The sequence below is a fragment of the Lygodium microphyllum genome, chromosome 4 (assembly GCF_053477565.2).
Source record: "Lygodium microphyllum isolate KBCC chromosome 4, Lygodium_microphyllum_v1.1.10, whole genome shotgun sequence".
Lineage (NCBI taxonomy): Eukaryota > Viridiplantae > Streptophyta > Polypodiopsida > Schizaeales > Lygodiaceae > Lygodium > Lygodium microphyllum.
Window position 1 is genome coordinate 58,462,286 of NC_141138.1, and position 22,238 is coordinate 58,484,523.

Genomic DNA, 22,238 nt, shown 5'->3' on the forward strand with positions numbered 1-22,238 from the left:
AGATATCAATATCTGCAACTACACCGGTCCCATGTGCAAACATTGCTGCACTCAATTCAGGCATGTTTGCATCCAATGTAAACATTCTGCCCTTCTTCTTTCCTTTTGCTATCAAGCGACCTTTATTTTTCATATCCTCAACAAAGCATCCATGAGGATTAAATCTGACCTGCAAGCCCTGTTCAACCATTTGACCAACAAAAACTAGATTCTTGGTGATATTGGGGACATGAAATACATCGGACAGGTATTTCTTTTTCCCATCCTGCATAGACAAGGGAATTTTTCCAATCTGCACAATAGGATGTGCAGTATCATCACCAGTCTCCACAAATCCTGGTTTTTCCATTTTCCTTGCATCCTCCATCCATTCTGCATGACCTGTCATGTGGTTTGATGCACCTGAGTCAACATACCATACATCATTGCTTTCTTCTGCACTTGTCATAGAATTGTTCATGTGCTGCACCATAAACAAGTGCTCATTTCTGTCATCACCCTGTCTACTAGAAGATGCATAATTCCCTTGTTGCAGTTTTCCATTCATGATGTCATTCTGCTTTTTATAGCAGTCTTTAGCCATATGACCCATTTTACCACAGTAGTAGCATTCAACATTACTGTTTGCATTTTGGCCTCTTTGCCATCCACCACGACCTCTTTGGCTCCCCCTGCCTCTAGAGTTACCACGTCCTCCTCCATAGGACTGGTTTTCTTGAGTCTGCTGCATATTCTGATTTCTGCCACGGCCACCAAATCGGCCTCCTCTACCTCTGCCTCTACCTCTTCCAGCATTTGAGTAGAAGACAGCTTCTTTTGAAGTTCCTCCTGAAGAAGATGCACCACCATTTCTCTGTTCCTCAGAAATTAGAAGAGCAATCAACTCCTCAAAATCAGGAAATCTTTCACGAACTGAAATGGATGTCCGAAACTGTGCATAATCCTTTCCTAGACCATTCAAGGTCACAGAAACTAAATCATCATCTTCCACTGGCGACCCAATGGAAGCAAGTGCATCTGCAATCTTCTTCACCTTCATGTGGTAGTCGTTGATGCTCATATTTTCTCTTTGCACATTGTGCAACTCTTGCTTGAGCTGCATTTTCCTGGCTAGCGTATTTGTGCTATACATTTTTGACAAAGTATCCCATGCCTCCTTTGGCGTACTTGCATCCTGAATATGCACAAGCATAGAGTCTGAAATGCTGATAGACAGCCAGTACATAACTTTCCTGGCTCTCTCATGCCATGTTTTAAATGCCTGCATTTGTTGTTGATTGGGAACATCAGGAAGAACTGGTTCTTCTTCATTTCCTGCAACAAATTCCCAATATCCTTTTCCCATAAGGAAATTCGTCATTCTAAACTTCCATGCCTGGAAGTTGTTCTTGTCAAGCTTTTCAGTGACAATCTGTGAGAGAGAATCAGACGCCATTACAGAATACTGCAAGAAATTCTATCACTGCAAAAAACACAGCTTCACCCTCACAAGGGCAAATCTGCAAAACTGGCGAAAGTGGTATTTGACCACACAGTCACTTCCTAGTGACGATTTTGCATAAACAGGAACCACGGATGATTCTGAAACTCCCAATGTCTCTGCGCACAAGCATACGATGCAATTTCTACAGTAACTTTTCACCGACCTGTAGAACAGTGGCTGCACAGCATAAAACTGAGCCTTTTCCTGAGTGCGTGCAGAAAACTTCCGTCTGCAAAACAGGCCCCGAAATGGCCTCAAATCAAAAAAACAAGGTCGCCAAGGGCTAAAGCCCTTTCCCGCAGCATATACTGCCCTCTTGCTTCACCGCGAAGGGCGTCTCAACCTGAGACAATGCACTCTTGCAATTTCTGGCTGTGCTACCTACAGAGATCTGCTCCCAAAACAGAAAATGAAAGCAACACTGCTCCTCTTACCAGACCACCGCGAGCTTGGCCTGCTTTCTTGAGCTCCTTACCACGAACAAGGCTCTGATACCATGTCAAGATTGTGGGAGAGAAGGAAGGAGTCTCGCTTGAAGCTTTCTTGCTTGCACAATGGGGGAAGACACACAAGGGTGGAGGCTGAAAACAGTTTTCCTCTTCTTAGTTGTGTAAGCCAAAAAGAACTCTCTTACAAAGAAATAGAAGAACCCTAAATATGGGTCTCAAACCAAACTCAACTAACTAAGGTGGCATACTAACTGAGCCACGAACTAGAGTAGATAAGGATAGCTATCATGTAGCTATTATTCATGGGCGGTGTACCAACCGCGTCTGCAACTGACAAGTCGGTGACATAAATACACAACGGTCACCCTGACGTATCACGAGTGGAGCTCGATATCTCAACAGGGGACACTACTCAACTGCAATTGGATGTTAAAGTCCAAACCATATAGGAAATATTGCAATTGGGCAGCTGCGGGGATAGGAATAGAGGTGTCCAACTTACGGAAAACCTCTTTTATCTTCTTCGCATAAGCACGAATATCCTCGTGTGGTTCTTGGCGGGTCTCGTTGAGTACACGCAACCAATATTGTCCACCCCTTTCAGGGGCAAACTCCCTTTGAAAAGCTCCATAAAATGCATCAATATTCAATATGGTTCCGGCTTCTAAACCATGATACCATATGGCAGCTCTTTCTTTGAGAGTCATATTGAAGAACATCATTAAATGTCCTTCTTCTTGGATGCGACAGTTAAACATCAGCTTTTGAAACTCCCTAATGTGGAGTTCCGCATCTTCCTCAACTAACCCATTAAAAATGGGTAGCGGGTAACCTAGAGCCGGCAAATCTGTCGTTCCTGCTGGAATTGCAATAGGCTGCACCATGACGAGGATTGGATTTGCACTAGGAATAGGGGATGGTGGGGTTACACCTCCCGCACTTGATATTGACTGGCTTATGGCGGGAAGGGGAGCACTAGAGCTTCCACCTTCTCCTAACTTACTGCTTATGGTCCCAAGACCACTAGATCCACTCCCTCGTAAGAGTTCAGCACCGCTACGCTTAGGGGAATATCTCCTAAAAATTTCAGCACACCGCCTAGCTCTTTCGTCTCTTTCTTGCTTTTGAATTTCTGCTAGACGATGCTTATCAATAAATAACGGATCAATCTCAGTATCCTTTGGCATAAACTGCTAGTTGGTCCCTAGACAACCAGGATTCGAGGACCGCCACTTTTAAGCGGCTCCTGGCAGACGCACCACTGATGGAACCTAAAACGGGCCGGCACTGGCTCGTGCACTAGCCGGACCTCTATCTCACACGCTCAACAACCCCACGGCCTCGCGGCCAGGAGCGTTGATGACACATACATTCCCTTCCTAAATGTCTTGTATTTGTATTACGTCATTTGTAGTCCACTCTTCTCTCACCCACTACTCCTCAAAGGGAATCGCTTACACATTGCCTAATGGCACGAAGTACAGACATAGGGGGTCCTCCAACGGTTGAGTGCTGCCACCCCTTTGCGACTCTCCTACACCTTGGGGATTGGCCCCTCGATGCGTCGCTCAACATATAAACATTTCGCACAGAATCCACTCAAGGTACCAGTTAATTGTATACAGGAATGTACCATTGCCCTTACTTCTCTTTTCCCTAGACCCCACGACTAGCCTATGGCTTAGGGTATCCTGTCTCTCACTCAACGTGGGTCAAGGTCCTAATGAAAGCAATTGCTATGCATCTAGGATTTCTGATACCTTTAAATATTTCCATGATTTATGAATATTGTGGATGCTAGGTGCTCAAACAATTATAAAATCAATATTGTGCACATGTGGAAAACATCCTTTCAATGATTTTCAACTACCGTTCTTATGCGGCATTGCACGACCCTAGCACCAAGGAAACCCTCGTGCTACTAGGCTCTTATTTTATAATTATTCACCGACCTATATGGCATGCAAATAAGGCAGCAATATTTTCATCATTTGACTCCACATTTAGACACATTCTAACCACTCTACCCTTCCATCAATCAAATGTTGCATTGTTGTATAGATTTATAGGGCATTTTGCCATCATTTTATGTGTAAAAAGCAGAAAAAGACGCACTAAAACAAGAAGGTGGGGATGAACTAAGGCAAATCCTCATGCTTCAATCCCCACAAACATTCACAAACATTGTTCTTAATTTTCATTAATTTTCCGCACCCAAAATGCATTTTTCCCCTATTTTTAGTGATTTTTCTCTATTTTCCTTGTATTTTCCCTTATTTTTTGCATTACTTAATTACTAAAAATTCAAAATAGGTTATGGGCTGTGACCCTTAGTTCCTTCTTGCAGCAAAAATGAAAATTTAGTTGGTGTTCCTATTCATTTTTCCATTTTTATGCTCAAAACCATCATTTTCCCTTGATTTTCCATATTTTACGTGTTTTAGTGTATTATTTTGAACCACAAGATGCATATTTTTCTGATTTTCTGATTATGATCAGCAAGTACTCATGGAAAACAGCAACATAAACAATTTTTAGCCCACATAAATAACATTTTATCAATCAAAAGCCATGAAATCTCAAATTTCCTTTGAAAAAATTGAATTACCGCTTATTTGCGTGTTTCGGGTTTCATGTCCATGGCTTCAAATCTGAAAATCAGCAGCACTTCATGCTCATGATGATCACAAATCACCATTTCCAGCCCGTGGAGCAATCCGATCCATGCAGGACAAGCCTCCACTATTCTTTCTTCTTCCTTCTTCTTCCCACATGAACTTGCCTTTAGAAAAGAGAGAGGGAGGAGAGAGAAAGACTAGATTTCCATCTCAGCATTCAAGCCATCAATTGAGGAGCGAAGGGCGGCGATATGACCAGCATACAGAGGGGAATGAGGGCCAATGATCTGCTTGATAGGTTGTATACAACCTCCATGCCATGATGAAGGAGGAGGAGGCGCATTTTTCGGGCGCATCCTGGTGCCTCCTCACTCCACGATTTCATGCTTCTTCTTGCATCAAACTTTCATGTGACATTTAAATTTCTTGGGCTCCAAAAAGTCATGCCCACTTTGGCCACTCTAATATCCACCTCTTCGCATCTTGCCCAATTCTTGGCCATTTCTCCGTCCGGACTCGGAATTGAGCTCTGAAAAATCTTGGGCGTCCGGCTTAGCCTTCTGCATTGGCCAGTAGCTCGTCTCAACCCGCAGGACTGTCTGAAAATTTATGAAAAATCAACAAGTGTCGCTCGGGCGCCGTTAAAGCACTTTGGCGCTTAAAATCGTCCTAGATCGAGCCGCCGCCTTCGACGTTGAATATTTTTTCCTTGATATTCATAAATTTTAGCTATTTTTAAGCACTTCTCGGCACCAAAATTCCGCTCTCACCCCTTAATGGGCACATCATCCAAGAAAGGTATAGTAAGCTGAGGTATATAATCACGAAGAACTTTATGCATGGTATTCATCATATGCGCAACAGAATTAGTGGCACCTTGAGGCAAGGTACACATCCTGACAAGCCCAATAGGAGTTCTCATGGTGGTTATGTCCCTGCTTTCCAAAGCCAGCTGAAACTGATCATATCTTGAATACAAATCACCTAAAGAATAGATGGCACGTCCAGCAAATGCTTCTGCAAACTCATCCACAAGTGGACCTATACCAACATTCCTGATAGTAACTCTGTTTACTGGCTACATGTCCTGTATAAATCGGAGAGTACCATTCTTCTTTGGAACCGTAAACCACCTGTTTCAGTATGGTGCAGATGAAGGCTCAAGAATTCCCATCCTGATTTTCTCATTCAATAAATCAATCAGCTTTGGCAGGTGTGCCTTAGGCATTGGAATAGGTCAGAGATTCCATGGAATATGAGGAATAGTAAAAATGACCATAGGAGCAACAATATCCGGATTCACACATCCAATCTCATGCGGGAAAAAAGCAAATCCCCTTCCATGTCACTCAAGCATCTCCTGAAAGCATTGCTTCTCTGTAGGTAGCAAGAAATCACCATTTCCAATTTTCAGTTCAGCAAGAGTCTCTGCTGAAAATTTATGGCCTATATGCTCCATATTCCTCAAAATTGGCTGTTTGGCAGCCCTCTCTATTTGCTGATCACTGTCAGGTGGAAGCGGTACAGCTACCGGCTTCACCTTCTTATCCACAGTTTTGTATTTTGTGTCAATCCTGGCTTCATTATGCTCTTCTGCATTACTCAAATCTTGTTGTAAATCAGCAATTCTACACTCCAATGGTGGCTGAATATCCTCAGCCCTCCCCTCTATGGACTGCATAGAAATAGCCCTAAACTCTGGATGCTGAAATATTTCAGCAGTAAACTCTGTTGGCTGAAAATTTTCAGCCCTCTGTGTTGCTATAAGCTGATCATAATCAGCCGGAAACTCTGTTTGCTGAATTTCTTCAGCACTCAACACTTTTTATCGAGTCACCTCAGCCTCTGACTCAATCTGTGATACAAAATCTGCAATTTCATGAAACATGTCCAGGGATTGCACTAATACATTACTGTGACAACTCTGCATATTAGTTTTCAGCATATCTTCCATCTCTTCCATCGTATCTGCACAAATCATACTCTCATACATCCCATCTATGTGCTCATCATCCTCTAAAATTCCTGCATTTTTCAAATTTTTCTCCTTCCTGCATATGTACTGCCTGGCAGCTCTAGGCAACCTAGAAATCTTCTGATAGCTCATCGAACTGTTTGCTGAAATCTCAACAAAACCGGAGGAGAAAACACTGCTGCCAGGAGGCGAGAACTCTAATCTCCTCTGCTCTGTACCACCGTCGTCTCGCGAAACGGCGGTACCTAATAAAAACCAGAATCCCTCACAGTGGGAAAAGGTGCATCTCTGAGAGTATCCCTGTTTCTAACATGGTTCACACACACAGTCATAAACTGTACTACTCTCATACCATCTTTACTGCAAATCCGTGCATAAGTAGATCCATCATCCATTACCTGTGTTTCCATGCGCATCTCTGTGATGAATGGCTATCCAAGAATTATGGGATAAGAGCATGAATCCTGCACAAAGAAATGGAAATCCTCCTCTACATCTCCAATAGAAACCCTGACACTGGGACAGGCAGCATACAAATCACCTGCAATGTTATTGGCGGCTCTAATACGCCACCCATGCTCTACATCCATAGGCCATCTGTTACTCTCATAAACTCCACGAACTATGAGATTAATCTTTGAACCATGATCCACCAATGCAACATAAGGCACCTGTTTCTCTCCAATTTTTACCATCGTCTCTGTAGTTGCCCTAGCCCAATGACTCCGCGAAAAGTGATTACGCGGTATCAAGACAGGCTCATCAGTTTCAGCATAATGCATAGGCTGAACCCTCTTCTCTACCTGCGGAAAAACAGAAGCATTCTCAACCATAACCTCATCCTCATTCTCATCCAACTCCCCAATCAAAACTCCCTGTGTATCAGTAGTAGGCAATGTATGTCTTTTCCTCTTCAGGACCTCCTGAAATTGATCTTGAAACTCTCTTTTCGAGATGCCCAAAACCTCAGAAATAGTGAAAGTCACCTCACTGCCAAGTATCTTGTCATTAAAGATTTTCTTCATGTCTGTAGATGTCTCAATATCAGACATCAATCTAAACCCTGGCTGCTTTCTCTCTCTAGGCTCTTGCCTCTTTTCTCTCTTTTGAGCATCTTCCATCTGTCGTTCTGGCCCTGGTCTCAAAGATGGTCCTGCAGTAGGTGGAGTAACAAACTCACCCCCTCTAGTCTTTTTAGTTGCACTTGGATTTTCTTCATCCCTCTTATGCTTCTCCTCAACAAGGACATCAACTCCCTGAGACTTAGCCAAATAAGCATAAATAGAGTACCTGTCAACAAGTGAATCCCAACCTGTCTCAGATCTGATGCTAGAGCCTGCACTAGTCAAAACAGTTTGCTGAATTTTTCCCTTGTTGGCAGTCTCAATAGCATAAGTCCATAGTGCTGACTGATTCTCTGATCCCTTCTCAATTTGGACTCCATATGCAGAAGCATCTCCTCTAGCTGTCACATAAGAAGTACGTGCAGCCATGTCATCCACTAACTTCTTCATTCCGCCTTTACCAAAGTTGGTAGCAAGCAGAGCTCCTGTTTCAGTTAACCAAATCTTACCATCCTGTCCCCAAAAAACCAAATTCTTCCTCCTTGCATCCTGAAAAGATTCACAATCCCTGCAATGCTGATGGTCCATACTATCACACCAAATACATCTCCGATCTCTCCTAGGTGCAGTAGGAGCACTAGAAAAAATAGTAGGTGCAGTCGAAGCAAACTGCTCTTTCAATTTTCCCACCAACTTCGCTTTAACTAACTCCAGTGTCAAATCCGTTATACCTTTGATTATGTCATCAAGAGAGGTAGGCACCGATGGAGTGGATGGTTTTGGAGCAGAAGGTGTAGGCATCAGTCGTGGAACAGGAGGAGTAGACACAGTAGGCACTGGCATAGGCCAAGAAACTGGCTGAGGAGGAGAAGAAATAACAGGGATAGAAGCAGACATAGGAGCAGAAGAAGGTGTCGGTGTCATAAAACCATTCTGCAGGCGAGTCTTCCATATCCTCCTCTTGGTCAAAGTCGAGACTGCATCCTGGGCATCCTGCCAATCCGTTTTAAGACCCATAGGCTTCGTGCGATCCTCAAGAAGCTCTCCCAATTCTTCCTGAAGAGTAGGATCTGCAGCTTGCAAGAAAAGCTCAACTTTTTCAACATCCAATGCTCTTTGTTCAATGGCATCAAGCTGACTATACCTTTCTTTAAATTCCCGAATCAACTCTGAAGCAGCTAGACCTTTGTTTGGCATGTAGACCCACTCTCGGAATGACCGCCGTGTAGCCATCCCAAAGTCCTCAAGGAAATACTTTTCTTTCAGGGCCTTCTTAAAATCTTGCCAATGTGAATTTTGAATAAAAAGATCAGTCACTTTTGCCCTCAAGGCGGGTGTGACAAGATGAAGGAAGTACTTACTCATAAGTCCAGCTGGAACTCCAAAAAACCCCATCTTGATCTCATATGTCTTCAAATATGCTGAAACATTACGACCATCAAATAGCTTCTTCTCATTCTCAACTACTTCAATAGCCTTAGTCGCGCTGTTTGCATTCTCCTGCTCCGAATATAGTTGCCTTTGCTGAGACAACTGCTGTTGATGCAATTGCTGCTGTTGCTGCATATACAATTGTGTCTGCTGATTTTGAAGCTGCATATACATGGATATATTCTGCAAAATCTGCTTTAGATCATCTGTTGAAGTACTTGAGACAGCAGTCATTGATGGAGCTGAAGTAGAGGATGCAGTGGAATTGTAGAAGAGGCTGAAATAGATGCTGAAGTATCTCCCATCCTGAAATTTCTGCGACGCTTTCATGTCGGGTTCACCAAAGATGTCGAAGGATTTGCTAAAGCAAAGCAAAGTCGTGTCTACAGAAGACCTTGACTAATTTCAGGATAAAAGATCAAACAAGTGAATAAGCAAGATGAGAAAATAATGCCAAGACTCTGTTTTATTTCTGCCAATAAGAAATTCAAGGTACAAGAAGAAGAAACCCGAGCAGCCTCTGGATTGCATAGGTCATCCATACATTTCAAAGAGAATTTCCAAGAGTATGGTCTTCATCGATGAGTGAGAAAGTGGATGAACGTGGATAATCTTCTGATCCAAGTTCCATCATGGTGACTTTTTACTGATATTGAGATGGCTTACGGTTAGAAACAGTCTTCAAATTTTCCATATTTATATATATTATGTTAGTCTTCAATCTGCCCTGTTCCTAGATCTGTCAGACCCAGAGATAGTCATCAGTTGTGGCTAATAAGTCAGATTTCTGGCACTTTTTATCAGGAATAAACAGAATTTCATGTTTCCTCATCAACCATGATGCACAGGCATAAAAGCAGAAATAGCAATCGGTGAGCTAGACTTCTTTCTTCAAGATAGTTTGATGGTATGGTTCAAGGATTAATGGTACTTAGTTCAAGACAAAACTGTTGTGGGATGAGCATCTATACATGGTTCTTCATGAAGCATTGACATGCAGAAGTATATTTCTTCACCTTGGATTCATCAAGCTCTTCTCTTGAATGCTGCTTCTTGCTTCAGGAGCTTCCCTCGTATCAACCACTCATACACATGATGGGCTCCTCGAAAAGGGGAAAGTAAGGATCCAGTATGTGATGACAGTTTCAATAAGTTCTAGAAAGGTATCCATGCAAAAAAAACAAGGGCTGCCACAATCTTCCTCCCAGACCTGTGCCAACCATCAATGGATTTGAAATTGCATCATATTGGCTCGTTTGAACCCAACGAATTCTGCCTCATGATGACCTGATACTGCTGATGCCAGAGGTCTTGCAGAGTGGCGGAAAGTTTCCAGTAGAGAGGGCGGCTCACGTAAAAGAGGGCTGATGTGCATTTGCTCTGACACCTGCAACACCAACAATGCGAATGGCCATTCCAGCGGAGAGACCAGCTAAGCCATAGGCAAGGCTAGATGATAAATGTGCATATCCGTCAAACATATAGTATGTTTGGCTCCTCAAGTTTATTCCAGTACTAATAATTACGGCGATAATGAAGCCATAAATACCAAGCACACCAGCCATAACAACAGGAACAAATGATTTCATCCCCAAAAACCAGTGGCCTGTCTTCCAATCGATGACATCCTCCTCGGTTTTCTTGCGTCCTCTGTCTTTGCATTTTGACTTGCAGTTTCGGATGAAGTGACTTAGAGAAACGAATGTCTCGTAGCAATCCAGTACCACGAAGCTTGACAAGGAGGGTTCTTGAGCAGTGCGCCCTCCAATCGGCAGCTTTCCATCGGTTCATCGGTTCTTCATCATCGCATTGTTTTCTCTCCTCTCGTTACCTTTGCCTTCTTTTCTTTAGGCTTCGCACGGTTGTTCTTCTTTAGGTCCTTGTCTTCTGCTACAACAGAGCTACTAGCTCTATCGTCCCTCCCTAAGATTGCTCCATCTGCGCATAATCTCCGGTATGCTGGTATATTTGGCAACTTTTGAAAGCTAATTGAGGATTCCAGAATTGCAGAAATTCCCCTGCGCCCCCCAAATTTGCCATATAGCATGCAGCTTTTTATTTATTTATTTAAAACAGAAAAGCGGCCCCATTCTCTATTGCATGTGGTACCATATGTTTTCAAGCAAAGACCAAACATAACAGCATCTGCAGACACTCCTTCAGCCTACACTTGTGTGAGACAGTTCAGAGCTTCTTAGTATATCCGGCAATTAATGCAGTCCATGAGACTACATTGCGAACTGGCAGCCCATCAAACACTTGGACTGCTTCTGCAAGAGAGTAGCATTTCCCATACATGTCCACCATTGTACTCCCCATGTATAGCTCTTTCTCAAGTCCTCTCCTAGTTATCTCAGAATGTATGCTATGCCCTGTTTCTAAATCTCCTTCTGTGCCACAAGCTTTTAAGCAGAGAATGAATGTGCTGGTATCCACAAACACACCTTCCAGCTGTATCCGCTTGAAGCAAGTCAAGGCTTCCTCACTAATCCCGTGTTCAGCATGTGCTGCAACCAAAGCCTTCCATGAAACTGTATCTCAAAGCGACTGCTTATCAAACACCCTGTGAGCCTCTGCAAGGGAACCACATTTGCTATACATATTTATCAGAGAATTTCCCACAATCAATTCTCTTTCAAATTCCATTTTTGATATCTCACAATGTAAAGATTGGCCTGAGTGCAAGGCTCCTATGCTACCACAAGCTTTCAAGGTGCATAGAAAAGTAGCTCTAGTTGGAACCACACCCTCCTGTTGCATGTCCCTAAAGAGATCCAAGGCAGTGAGACTAAACCCATTTTGAATATATCCTGACATTAAAGCATTCCATGACACTTAATTTCTTTCCAGCAAGCCCTTGAAGACTTTATGCGCTTCGTTTAAACTTCCACATTTGACATACATGTCAACCAGAGCATTATTGATTAATTCCTCTTGCTCCAAACCCTCTTCCACGTAGAACAAAAGTATAATCACAACAACTAAATATGTACAAAGTATCAAACCCCACACACAACTTTTAGGTGGATTTCACACCTTGAATGCGCAGCAATACAACATCATGAAATAATCTATGTCAGGATTATGCTGATGACGTCAAGGCATACCTAAGATAATATCACTGGAATGTAATGGTACAACTAGAAAATTCCTTCTTTCAGTATATTCACCAATTTGAATTTCTAAATCATGCACCTCTTGTGTTCCATTATACCTTGTGCCTAAGAATACTGCTTTAATGCGATAATGGGTAGGAACAATTTGTAATTTCAATTCTTTCACTAACTTTGCAGAAATAAAATCATGTGTACTACCATCATCATGAAAAATAATATTTTCTTTTCCATGCACTAAACATTTCATTGTCAACAAAGAATGTGGAGTTGGCATACCTGGTAAAGTATCCAAAGGAGTAGTAATGTCGTCCTCATCTTCCATAAAGTCAGGCATTTCCTCATGTTCTTCATCTTCCATTGCTCCAAGATAGTTGATATGGACAGGTGGCTTCTTCGATTGGCAATTGGCTGCTAGATGTCCGGGTTGATGGCATTTGTAACACACTATAGGTTTGGATTTAGATATATTATTTGCAATGGCAGGAAGTCTAGGAATATTGGGATTTGGCTGTGAGGATGGATTAGGGTTTTGATTGGTATTTGATGGCAAAGTATGTGGTTTTGTCCAAGACTTACGGAAAGATGATGAAGGAAATTGACTGTGATTGAATCTTCTAAAATTTGAATTGAATTGCTTAGAACCATAGTTACCATTTGCTTGAAATTGTTGTGGACGCTTGTCTCTTCCTCGAATCTTGTCTTCAGTGTCATGAGCTAAAGAAATTGCATCTTCAAGAGTTGCAGGCTTGAACATATTGACTTCATCGTAATAATGCCCAAGTAATCCAGACATACACTTGCGCTTGTGATTCGCTTCAGGTACGTCTTCAAGCATGCGTAGTTGGAGTAAGGCATCCCAAAAACATTTGGTGTACTGGGAAATAGGCTCATGATCTCTTTGCTGAAGAAGGTCCCATTGCTTTATGGCTTTTTCATGGAATTGTGGAGGAAGGAAATTCTGCATAAACTTCTTCCTGAATCTCTCCCAGGTAGTGGAACAATCTATACTCTTACGAACCACGGTTCACCAAAGAGATGCTCTATCCACTAAATGATTAGTGACACACTTGATTTTATCTTTTTCAGCGTATGTCTCTTCATGAAACTAATCATCAAACTGACTAATGAATGCAAGAACAGTCTTTCCATCTCGAGTGCCATTGAAAGTACATAATTTGAAATTTCTTTTACTTATCTTTGTTTCTTTGCGGATGGATTGAGCTTCAAGAGTCGCATCAATAGTTCCTCGGATAAGATCTTCGGATTGTGGTCCATCTTTGTCGGTAGTCGATCATTGTAAATTGGCTAATTGAACTTGCAAGGCTTGCCGGGCTCTTCGTTCTTCGTCCAACTGCATCATAATTGAATCCAATTTTTGTTCCATCGTAGGTTCAGGAAGATCGCCTTCAGCCATTAAATCATCCATATTTTTTTCAGTCATCCTGTAAAAATTCAAAAGACCTCACACTCTCAAAATCCAATTAGCGGAATGAGCATAGCTCAAAGTCGGTTGTATGAGGCTTATAGATTTTTATTTGGCTTTCACGGTCTTCGACTTTTGCGGTTGCGGGATTTGAAATCTTCGTAAAATCTGCATTTGACCTTCTGCGTGTGCTGAAATTGGTTCAGCAAGTCTGCGTATGTGAACAGAGTCTTCCAAAGAACAACTTTGCAGTTCAGTGCTTCTGCGCAGGAATAGTCCTTATGGGAGTTTTTGACATAAGTCAGTTCTAACTTCTGGTGACTTGACTGACTTGCAGAGTAAGTAAATTTAGACTTGCAGAATCTGAAGATTTGTGTGACTTTGAACTTGCTTGACTAAGCTTTAAGCTTAGTCTATCTGCAACGTCGAATATTAGGGGGGGGGCGTTTTCTCACGCCGAAAATCACGGAATGCTGCCGCCCTGCCGTCGATTTGAAAAATTATGACACTAAGTTTTAGCTTTAAACTTTGAAGATTATAGATAAAGCTTATCTCAGTTTTGTCTGAGAAGAAACGACTTGAGTAGGGAGATGTTGACGTGGTCCTCTGCCATTTCAGGCCGGTCCTTCGCGATCAGAGGCTGCAAACAGAGGTTCTTGACCGCCAGGAATCCACCCGTATCGACTGTTCGCGATGAGACTGACCGTAGAGCTCGATCGTTCCAGGAGCTCCACCTTCGCACAAGATGGATAGCGATTGGAAGCTCTCAATCTCAGCTTTACTCTGATACCACTGGTGCACAGATCAGATGTTGTATGCTCTCGTAGTGAACGCCGAAAGGTCCCCAAGAACAAAATAACTCTACTTTTTGCACAAAACTCAAGGTAGAAAGCATACATGACATAAACAAGAGACCAATTGGGTGCAATCTCCCCCCATGCCTTGTGTGAGTGCTCCACAAAGCATTTTTTTTATGTATTAATCATCTTCAAGCTCAAATAATAGCCCAAATTATAAAATAGCATGCTTTTGGCTTTTGAGTTTTCTTTAGCACAAAATAGAAATAAAGCTAATAGGCGAGCGCCCAAAGAGTCAGGCATACCCAATACCATGTCCAAATACAAATATCATAATCGTGCGCCCATGCGCATACAAAATAATAAATAAATATCCAATGCCTTAATAAATAGGCGCGACAAAATATAGGCACCATGCCTAAGATATGCGCCCATCAAAATATAAGTGATAACTTGAATACACGCTATCCTCCAATGCTTTCCTCCGCCATTGCTGCTACCTCTACACATCAACTGAAGCATTCACAATCGTTAGTAAAATAATACAATTAAACCGACAAGAGTGAATACCTAGCAGTCTTCAGCTACATAAATAAATCAACTGGTTAGAAATCAATCCTAACCTTAATTTATCATGAGTGCGCACTCTAAACTCATAAACGTTTATTAATTTAATATATATTCTGCGGAATCACCCGCTATGGAATCACCCATGTACACACTAAATTAATGAAACGCCCGAAAAGGATAGGCGTCCCCATCAACTTCTCGCGCAAAGAATCCACTTTGTGTATGAGCCCCGGTCAACAAAGTTTACGGAATCCACCGTAAAACCTCACGGAATCCACCGTGAAATATGCCTCCTGGCATCAACTAGGTAGGCTAGTGCTCCTACTTCCTCATCCTCATCCTCTATTTCGGTGATAGTTGCAACTCTCAGATTCATTGGTGGTTCTATCATTGGAGGTTCATGGAGTGGATGTGATGGATGGTAATACTTTTTTATGTGACTTTCGTTGAAAAATCCTATGCACTCCCCTTCTAAGGTTTCAAGTTCTACATTGCTTGTTCTATAGATGTTGTGAACCTTGAAAGCTCTCAACCCCTTGAATTTCATATTCTGCTTGTATCCCTTAATAGAATACAACAAGACTAGTTCTCCTTGCTTGAAGTCTCATTGTTTGACATGCTTGTCAAACCAACCCTTGCATCGTGCCTTCTCACAGACTAGGGCATGGGTTGCAATGAGACAATAGGTGTTCTAGCTCTACCAAATGATTTGTCTATGATTCTTTGCCCTCTCATCTCTCCTGGATTGCTATTCTCAAGTAGCTTCTTGGAACAAAGAATTCCACTAGTAGAATCAGTTTAGTTCTGAAGTTCAATTTGAACAAGGTCTATCCTATGGCCATTTTGTAGGCCATCCTGTATGCTCATAAATATTCCATGAGCTTGTTATCCCAATCACTACGTGAAGTAGAGACTATATTTATTAGAAAACTGACTAAGATCTTGTTTGTGGATTCAGCTTGACCATTAGCTTGAGGATAATACAGAGAGGATTTTCTATGGATTATCAAGAAGGTGGATAACAAGTGAGCAATCACTTCATTGATGAAGTGTGTGCCTTGATCACTAACCAAATCGCACAGACCAAACCATGAGACTACTTGCTCCCAAAGGAACTTGGCCATAGTCCTATAATTATTTTTGCGAGTTGGTCAAGCTTCCACCCACTTGATGAGATAGTCTATGGAAAAAATGATGTACTTGGCTTGTGAGTACTATGCCGTAGGGCTGATTGGACCAATGAAGTCAACTTTCCATTTCTCAAATGGTTGGCATGTGATCACTAGGGTCAACTCCATTTTGTCCTTACAAATAGGGAATAACTCATCATAGTGCTTCACAAACTTAGTTGCATTGCGGAATAACATAGATTACCACAGTTGAGATTGGAGCACCTTGCGTGATATGATGGCTCCACTAAAATGTCCTCTAGCAATCCTACCATATGCTTTTGTAAGCACATTGTGTATTTCATATTCATAGATGCATCTTCTTAAAATTTGATATTGTCCTAATTGATATAATTGATTGGCACAATCAACTAATAGGGTTGGATCTTCAAAATTAGTTTCTTTAACTTAGATTTTTCTATGGGTTGTTTAGGCAATCCATTCTCTAGGAGATGTGGACTATATCATCCGTCCAATATGGTGTGAGGTGTACTCTAAACAAGTCTTGTTCTCTGAACATTCTAGAGAGATGTGCATTTGCTAGGTCATCAATGATGCCCTATTCGATTGCTTCACCTATGGGTATGCATCACATATGATTTTCCATATAGTGATGCTTGCCTTTGTGTATTACCATAAAAAAGTCAAATTCCAAAAGAAAATAGAAGTAACCATCAAGCAATGCTGTAATATTTCCCTCCCTCCCGACGTATGACCCCCTTGTAAGTAACATAATTTTTTTAAAAAAAATATTAATGCCACCCCTTACTCATGTTGCCAGCTGGTGGACGGAGGGGGGGGTGCACCGTGTGTTGATAGAGGGGGGGGGGGCTACGGTGTGTTGATGGAGGGGGGATTGCCGTGTGTTGACGAGCAAGTGTGGGGATCTCCAGCTAGAAGAGAATGGGCTGGTGTAGATGATGTGATGACAAGGAGTGGGGAGGCATCGACCATACCCTACATGGCAGCCATCCACCTAGCTGCCCTGATGGGGATAGGGGGCCTCCATACCATGCTATTCCCTCCCACCCCCCCAATACCACTATAAAAGGCCTTAGGCGTAAGAAGCAGGGGCATTATGATCGCTACTCTTCCCTACTGTCCGATTGGTGAGAGAGAGAGAGTGTGTGTGTGAGAAAAGAGAAAGACATAGTAAGAGAAGAGAGAGAGAGAGAGAGAGAGAGAGAGAAATTTTCCCTTGGAGGCTTTCGAGCCTTCCCTTTCTTTATTACTCCCTCTCTAAGAGGGTTTTCACGAGCGGTATTCTCCCACAAGAAGTCAACTCTCTTATAGCCTGGGTACATAACCACAAAGAAAAAGCTAGAGTATATGATGCCTCCCAAGCGAAGTAAGGTCCAATCAGGCATGAATCCCGCTTCAATGGATGGAGCTGCGGGTCAAGGAACTGTGATACTTGGTAACTAGGTGTGCGTCCCATAAATCCTACTTTGATGGGAAATATTAAAAACGTAGATTGACTTCATCGGGAAGGGAGAAGTATTTTGGTAAAAATATATGATAACTAACCACGAATTAGGTTGCATTATTCAATCATTCTGGAAATTGTGTTTTATTGCACTCCGGCTTGTTTAGAATGAACAACTTGCACAAAAGACTTCCCATTTGTGAACACTGAAATCAAGGACTTTATTGATTGTGTTCTTAGTGCATTAGATTTATGCACTAGCATTGGCATGCTTGAGAGGTAAAAGAAATTGAAAAATGGGTTATTGTGATGATAAAGCATATTCATCATTAAGTGAAAATTGTACTTTTTGCATCGCGAAATTTGTGAAATTGGAAAGGTAGGAGTAAAGGCTTGAATCAAGTTCCTGAGGATCGTGAGTTGCTACGATAACAATTAGGTATGTTTAGGTCATTGCAATACTAAGCTGGGTATTAGGATCCTATAAACCTTTAGAGAGAAGTAGCTTGCACTTACTTTCGGCCTGATGGCTTTTTGTTCCTCGCATAAAAGAAAAATACAGTCTCTATTTATGATTTGCATAAGTGCCTTGAAATGAATTCCCAAGAGTAGAACTCCACATTGCATCATTGTCTTAAGAAGGACTCGCATCTAGATTGAGTAGTATCATGGACGATTTCAACTACACTACTAGGGATTCATCTTAAAGATAGTTAAAGGACGTGCATATGAAGGGCTAAACTTAATTTCTCAGGGTGATTCAATGAGATGAATCCTATATACGCAAGGATAGGGATTAACTCGACTTATTTAGGGTTTAAAGTTAGATGAGCCAAACTATTGTTACATTCATAGGAGGAACTTGAGACAAGTAAAACACTCGTTAGTCTCTATTCTACATCTGGCCTTGATAAATTTGAAACAACGTTGAAGATATCACCTTTAACCATGACACAACTTGATGTTAATACAAGAGAGTTCGAGTGTTGTTTTTCCAAGACAAGAACCCTCGACTAAAGGCTAGTAAGCTAGGATAACTACCATCCAAGAACTGTCGACCAATTGCATAATTTCTTGCTCTTATCACATAGGAGTGGGGTCAGAAAGAAGGTATTCCCTATCCCTTGGAGGATATTGGAAATTGCCACCAACGCAAGAAGGACAAACGCTAAGCGTCAAAGATAGGGACTCCACCTTAGTAGATGTCTCGAGCACTCACCTGCACCATTGTTTGTGCTTATAAATTGAGGAACACTACTTATAAAAAGATTGTATGGCCCCAAGCTCATAAAAGAAATGGGAATAATGAATCAAGTTGAATTTTTGGAAGGTGTGCCAAACCACCCCCAGTTGGCCGCGAACCCTAGCCAAGGGGGTTCTAAATAGCCGTGATGCGAATGTGGACCGAACCCACCACGAGAGGTCTCTCCGCAGGTTGGATTGAACGTAGGAGGATGCCTGGATGCTAGGGGAGGCTCTAGCTGTAAATTCCTTGCCTCTCAATCCTACTCAAATGATCTGCATGACTCGAGATAGATTCTCGAGGGTCCCTGTTACTAGTGCAAGGGCAAAGTCTTGGAGGAAATAAGGTGCATCCTCACGGATTGCGGAAATTTTCATTCTTGAACAAGACTTGTAGCTCAGTTAAAATACTAATATTAAGTTTACTTCCAAGGAACCTGTCTGAAACTATTTTCGTGTCAGTGCCATAATATTACGTGAATGGACCGTGTCCCTTGAAAGGCTTAATCAAGGAAGCTGCTTTTAAATGTTGCACATAAATGTGATAGGGCTAATTAGATAACTAAAGTACGCCTATTGAGGGAAGTGGGTGGGCAAAACCCCTAATGGGTCTGTCCTATGGAAGGGTGGTCCCAGAGAACTGGTAGGCTTCTCACAAGATTTTACTGTCATTTGACCTTTAGGTAGCGCAGGTTAGTACTCAATTCATATCGTTTTAGGGGACTAGAATGGGATTATGCTTTATGAGCAGAGAGATGGACCAACGCATTCCTCTTGTTTCTCCTTCTCCTTGAACCAAGTGGGGTATGGACCTACTTCGAATTGGATAACCCTGCGTAAAGTAGAATGTCCAGGAGACCTTTGACCACTAGGGACTCAAGTTTTAGGTCGATCCTAGTGGGTTCAGAACATTCCAATGCAGTGTTGGGTGGCGACACTTAGATTTGTTTCTCGATGGACTACCAAAACGTGCTTGGATAGCCAATAGATGGGCATGTTACAGTTAGTATCAGAGTCGACTAACGATGAAAACAATTAGGATAAATCGGGTAGAGTGAAGTAATGTTTTCATTAGAAAATGTTTTTCTTTATACTCACTTGTGGATTGCTGCCGCTTCCAGACTTACGAGGCGACATTCAGCACGTTCCTCGTATTTCATATCATGTTAAGGATAGCTATAAACTCTTCAAGCTATTGTAGACAGTCCAAAATGATGGGGATCCTAGATCGGCTCTACAACCTCTCACTGCTTTGTATGTGGAAAGGCGTTGGAATTGGAGTGCGGGATATTGCTACATAGATGCCAACTGACTTGCCTATCTTCAAAACAACCTGAATGTTGAGATGGCAAGCTCAACATGTGCGGACATTGATGATGGACCACCTGGCTAGATGGGTCCACACATCTATACTTAGCACGTTGGTGGTCATTATGAGACTCACATGGCCACTGACTTATCAATTATTATATTTAGTTTCTTACACCTACCTATAACTGGCAAAAGATATAGCGCCAGTTGATTATGCATTGTTTGACTTAGTAGGCCACTTTCCTTTATGTGGTATATTATCTATACTTTGTGTATATTGTATAGTGAGAAGAAGAAGAAATCAACAAGAAAACATTTTGGTCTCCGTCTCTCCTCTTGTATTCTTGAGTGGGCTTTCTCTTGTGTATACAGTGTGTGTTTGGTGCAGTAGCTCAAGCAAGTCCCTCCACCACACGATTCTTGACATGGTATCAGAGCCGCACCACTGAGAGAGGCTGATTTTGAAGGCTGAAGTGAAGGACAAGAAGCAAGGTTTGAGAAAGAAATCAATGGGTAAGAAGCTCTCCTATTCTTCCACTCTCTCACTTGAATAGTGCATGTGGAGGCACCGGAAGTAGGGTAGAGTGAAAATCTCAGATTGCTGTGAGATTTGGTGTGTGAGAGTAGAGCAGTGTATATTTTGTAGGCAAGCCCTTTAGGGCTTATACACAGTTCTTTTTCGCATATGAGGCCATTTCAGGCCCTGTTTTAGAGTCGCAATGTTGCGGACAACAGTTTCAAGGCACTCTGTGATTTTGAGTGTATTGACCAAACGTGGGTGCATAGGTTATAGATTTCAAATCTGTAATTTTTGAGGTGTTTGCCAAGAAGAAAACATAAGGTTTATCTACAGATAGGTTGCAGATTACATGTACTATTAAGCAATCAGTGAAAAAGGTTGCTTGGTGTATTGTTGTGCATTTGTTGTGAAAGGTTGCAGAAGACTAGCTTGTTGTGTTGTATCCTTTTTTATGATAATGGCAGAGAATAGTGGAAATCCCATTATTGAGAAGCTCGATAAGAACAACTACCCTTCATGGAAGTTCAGTGTGACAAACTTCCTTATTGGAAAGGGCCTTTATGAGTTTGTTTCAAGTGAAGAAAAGGAGCCAGAGAATGGCATCCCTCCGACTGCAGATGAGTTAAAAGCATGGAAAGAATGGAATGCAAAAGACAAAAAGGTGATGTACTGGTTATCTGCACTCATTAATAATAAGATGTTGGGACATATCAAGAATGAAGAAACTTCACATGCAGCTTGAATAATTTTTTAGAACATGTTTTCAGTAAATAAAAAGGCATGAAAGATTCAACTCAAGCAAGAGTTGAATACCTTGAAGAAAGAAAAAATGTCTGTCAATGAGTATGTTTTGAAGGTGAGAAGCATTGTAGATGCTTTAGCAGCAATTGATGCAATGCCTGATGATGATGATTTGGTTTCATCCACTTTGAGTGGCCTTAATAATGAGAAGGCATGGAAATCATTTGTTACTTCAGTATACATACGGAAGCCATTTTCAGATTTTGATGAGCTGATCTCTCTCATGATTACTGAAGAGATCAATACACAGGGTGACTCATCTGGAAAGAAATGGTGAATAGGTCAAAGTATTTTACTCTAGTTTCAGGAAGGGGACGTGGTAGATCCTCTTCGAGAGGCCATGGTATGAGACGTGCTGGCGATAACTAGCAAAACAAGTTCAATCAACAATTTGGTGAAATGCAGGTTTCAAGAGGCCAAGAAAACTTTAGAGGCAGGGGGAGCTCTAGAGGAAGAGGTGGATGGCAGAATAGAAGTTCTGGAAATTCTGTTATTATTTTCCATTATTGTTGGAAAACAAGTCATATTGCAGCCAGTTGTTATGCTAAGAATATGATATTCGTAGTGGTAAATTGCAGAAAGAAAACTATGCATCATCTTCACGACAGAATGAAGATAAAAATGAGCATCTATTTGTTATGGAGCATATGATGGATGCAGTGATAAGAAAAGGAACACATGATGATATATGGTATGTCAATCAGGTGCATCTAATCATATGACCAGTCATGTTGAATGGTTTGGAGAGATGCAAGACTTACGAAATCTAGGTTATGTGCAGACAAGTGATGATTCATGCCACCCAATTTCACACATTGGAAAGGTTCCCTTATCCTTGCATGA